The sequence below is a fragment of the Sesamum indicum genome, linkage group LG6 (genome assembly GCF_000512975.1).
Source record: "Sesamum indicum cultivar Zhongzhi No. 13 linkage group LG6, S_indicum_v1.0, whole genome shotgun sequence".
Taxonomy (NCBI): domain Eukaryota; kingdom Viridiplantae; phylum Streptophyta; class Magnoliopsida; order Lamiales; family Pedaliaceae; genus Sesamum; species Sesamum indicum.
Window position 1 is genome coordinate 16,313,258 of NC_026150.1, and position 5,230 is coordinate 16,318,487.

Genomic DNA, 5,230 nt, shown 5'->3' on the forward strand with positions numbered 1-5,230 from the left:
AGACAATGGACGTATTTATAGGTGTTCCATATGGCTTCATGCAAGAATCCAATTGTTTCCTTGTCTGCCAAGTACCTATGTATCTATCATCCAAAAGTTAAAGCATGCTAATCATCACAATCTTATTTTATTTGTCTTCCTTCTTCTGCACTTTAGTTTTTGCTATATTGGGCACCATACCTTTTCAATTTTAAAATAAAAAATTTTACTTTTATCCCGTAAGATAGCAGAAGCAATATATTTAGTCCCATATTTTTTTAAATTACACAATTAGCTCCACACTTTCCTCCAAAGTGTCCCATTAACAGGCATATACACTTCATGTGCGCGTGATGGTAATCTTATACATGTGCGCATATACACTTCATCTTACATAATTTTAGACCAAATGTTTTAAAAATTCTCAATTTTTGGAATAAATTGGTAATCTTAGAAAACGTAGGACTAAATATGTCGACCCTGGACCAATAATAAAATTTTGGCCTAAAATGAATGATAACAAATGCCCAAAAACAAAGATTGTTAGGTAATATAAAACTTTTCATGCTTTAATATAATTAGGTCATTAGAAGATCACCGTCAAACAGTAACGCTTTTAAAAAGAACTAGGATTAATCACGACATGGATAAGTTTATGGCGGGCCATCCATGTGTATGATGATGGCCAAGATTTGACGAAAGGAAGGAGAGGAAAAAGAAAGCAAAACTAAAGCAAAAGAAAGAAATCGAATACGAATAAGAAAAAGAAAAGAATAAAAATAAAAATATATATATATATATGAGTAATTAAATATCCGTACACGAGGAACACGCAATTATATTTATAACATGCATTAATTTTATTATGGGACTCATTTTGGTGTGCTTATTATTCTTTTACTAATCTAATTTATCTTCGACCCAAAAACTCAAAAGTAAACAATTAATGTTAGTTGCATATACAATAAGATGATCAAAGTTGATGTTGTCTCATTTCGCATTACAATAAGATGATCAAAGTTGATGTTGTCTCATTTCCCATTAATTTCCACAAAAAAAAAAAAAAGGTATAATAATGAAAGAAGAGAAGATCGATCTTCATCAACTGTCAAACTTGAAGAAAGCTTAGTAAGAATTAAAGCATAGCTTCAAATGTCCAAAGTACATGAAATGTGGTCATAATTAACTGCTCAACAAGAGCTGTGTACAAAAACTTAACACACATAAGCTATGGATTGTTATATAAATAAGAGACTTTTGAAAGGAATAAAGAAAAAGAAAAGCAATCGCATATTAATTTTTTTATCAGACAAAGGTATTCTATACAATTCCCAAACTCGAATATATATAGTTCATTAAATATGACTTGTTTTGCTATACAATTCGTCTCTGATGTTGTTAAATGATTGCTTAAAAATCGAGATGGCTGAGACTTGGTTATTTCCATCTGTATTTCCATAGCTAATTTTTTCTTTAATTTAGCCACGGAAATTTCCATCTCTGATGCTGTAAATAGGAATTTTTTTATTTATGAAAATATTAAAACACAAAAAATAAGAATATTTTTTATTTATGAATTCTTTATATATTTAATTTTATATTTAATATTTAATCAGTTTTATAATGTAAATTAACTATATATTATAATTATTAATCAATATCATACATTTTATTTTGGATAATAATAAATTATGGTTACTATGGTACTTTTATTTATACATTTGATCTTTATATAAAAATAAATTTAATCAACAACTTAATAAATTATTAATACTTTTTATAATTAAAATTATTATAATATTTTTATTTTATATTTTAATATATATTTGTATTATGTTATACATTTTTTAAATTGACAAGTAATTCACTTATGATTTTTATTATTTATAAATTTATGTCAAAATTTAGTAATTCCTATGAATTAATCTAAAAATCATAATAATAATAATAATAACAACAACAATAATAATAATGATGATGATGGTTGAACAATTCTAATTATTATTTTATTAGATATATAATGAGATTAAAAAGTTTAATCAATAATTACGATATCTTAAAATTCGAGCACCTGATTCATACGATTTAATCAATAATTACGATATCTTAAAATTCGAGCACCTGATTCATACGAAATTTAAATATATACAAGACTCTGTCCATTAGATCATATCAGACGGTATGATTTAAAATCACAGGGCCTAATTCAATGATACACCGTCTTGAATGATTATATTTATGTTTCGAGTACGATATCTTGACATCCGTATATCCAATAAGTCTAAAACTTTACCAAATGTATTTTTTTGTAAGTTTTATCATATCTAACGGTTTGATCTGAATTATGATGGCCCAATTAACCCATGTGTTCAACAATGTAAATTATCGATTAGCAAAATTTCTGAAAAATTTTGTATCTAATGATGTGCGGAGGAGATATGTTTTGTATCACCACTTGTAGTTCTAACTACTGCTGTGCAATTAATGTTATCCTGGTCGAGTATATTAAACGAAATACTAGTACTCAGGCTTTACGTCGATGTGAAATTCACGATAATATATAGCTATTTTGCAGCCAATACTTCAACAATTTTCCAAACATTCTTCATAGTTGATTGTGTATAGGAATATAAAGTTTTCACTGGACACTGGTGGTAATTAGAAGTAGCATGTCAGAGAGTAACATGAAACTTGAAATCCAACCAAGATTCTAGATAGCCATAGCTATGTGATCACAAGTGCAGCAGATCTGAGAATTGGTCGATTTCCTTACATCTCATGTTTGTATGTTGGCCCCAACTTCTGATGACGCAACCCCTTTTTCTGCGAAAATGAGTTTGCAGAAATGCATGATAGTTGTATCAGATTCACGTTCATCGTCCGTTTTCGATCTTTCTGATGGATCAGAAATTTTTTTTCTGACATAGACAATAACGAAGTGAGTGCAAGATACTCTACTAGTGTATACCTGAACAAACAACATGAAACTAGCTATGAACTGACTCAGGTAATCAGTCATTGCCACCCAATTAAAACAGAAGGCAAATGAACTTATAATTCTTGGTTTTAACTCTGCCAAGAACCTTAAGAATGTGAAGACAGATTCCTTGTACTAAAGCATAATACATGTCGGATCTTCATCACTGCTGCTTGCTGTCGGTAACGAAAGGGTGTTTGATTGATTGTTTAAAGGGATGAATGGTGTTTTTCTTCTGTCAAAGTATGGAAACTAAAATAGTCTCATTGTGTTTGGATTTGTAATTTGGTGTTTTGGTTGTGTTTTGGAGATAGAGAGAGAAAAATAAAAATAAATAAGTATGTGTTTGAGATAGATGGTATGTTCAGATTTGTGTTTTGATATAATATAAAATAGTTTAAAATAAGTGGTGTATGTTTGATATTGGGATATAGGAGACAAATTACTGTTGGATGTCAAATCATGTCTTTTTTGTATATATTTATTAATATAATTGTGTATGTATATAATAGTTTGTTTGTTAGTGAAATATAGTATATATATTTAAATTAAGTAATTATCTTTGTTAAATATTTTTTTGTAATATTTTAAATAATAATTACAAATTTAATGAATAATTTACTGCACTGTAATATTATCTCAAATTAGATCTTGTTACACCTACAATTTGGACTAACAAAAATATAATATATAAACATTTGAATAATAGATATTTGTTTTTAAGTACGTATTATTTGTATATTTTTCTCAATTTTCAAATTTCTCAAATATTTCACATAAGTATTAAAAATTTTGAGTTCGAAATATTAAAATAGTGTAAGTTCAAAAAATTTGAAATTAATATTTAGTAAATTGAAGTATAGTAATGTGATGAAAATACATTCGTTTGTTTTGTATTCGGATTGATTAATTATAATAGATAATTAAAGTAATAAAAAATATGAATTTCGTACATAGTACTGGTGTATTATCCGCAATATACAAAACTAAGTAATTTCTTGAGGTAGAAAATTTTAATATATTTTTAATCAGTATCACTGATAGTAAATATTTTTAATATCAATATTTTTGTAAGTTAAAAATTATTTTTATGTATAATTGTTGCTTAGATTTAACATATAGCATATATATTAAATAATATATAATATACATTATATAGATAATTTAAAAAAATTCACTATATCTCATCTGTTTTGGTGTGGAGTTTATTACTTTATATTAAATAATAATTAAAAATTAAATAAATAATTACATGCACTACAGTATTATGTTGAAAATCATTTCATCCGCCTTTATATTCGCGGTGAAAATATTTAATTGATAAATCAAATAATAAGTACTTGCATTACGCATGCAGTAATTATACAGTGTCCACACAGTTCAAATTTTGAAAAAAAAAAATCGTTCAAATAGAAAACTATATTGATTCCAAAATATGTAAATAATCAAAGTTTAATCAATTAGCATTGATTAGTCAAAAGCAGAACAATTAAAATTATTTTTACTCATGACATACAAGGCTGTCAATTTTTGGGGATGATGAAAATGTAATTACACAACTGCACGATATATAAGAAACTAATGCATTTGACACACACAAACTACTCCACAACTGCACGATATATAAGAAACTAATGCATTTGACACACACAAACTACTCGATTAGTTGTTTTCTTTTAAATGATTAAATCAATATTCGACTTGAAAGTTTCCCTGTCGGCAGTGTATGTCTAAGGACCGTCACGACGGTGTGGTGGTAGTCCTCGTGGTCGCGGTGAGCGCGCTGTGCTGTCTCCCTCACTGTACGTCTGGGCACCCCGATCAGACTGCACACCAATCCGACGAATGTAGTCAGTCCACGATCCAATCCCCCCCACTTCTGAGCCCATGTCGATACTGCGTCGTGCAGCTACTGAGGTACTGCATGCTAGAACCGGGCCACCATCTCCACGAGCTACATGGTCCACTGCATCCCAACTGGCGACGTGCGTATGTGACTGTAACGATGGGGCAGTAGAATCCGATACAACAATAGGTGCATCCACGCTACCTCTCACCGGATTACGCACGATGTTACCACTTTCGTTATTTCCTGCTTCGCTTTGTGCCTCAATAGGAACACCTGGCAACATGATGCGCCCCCACACCTCTAACATGCTGGGATAATGTGGCTCTGGGTACTCATAGTACCGTCTAGCAAATGAAAAACGCTGTAAAAAGGGTCCAATTATAAATTTGTTAGCGTTGGAAATTACAATAGTATTTTCAAACGAT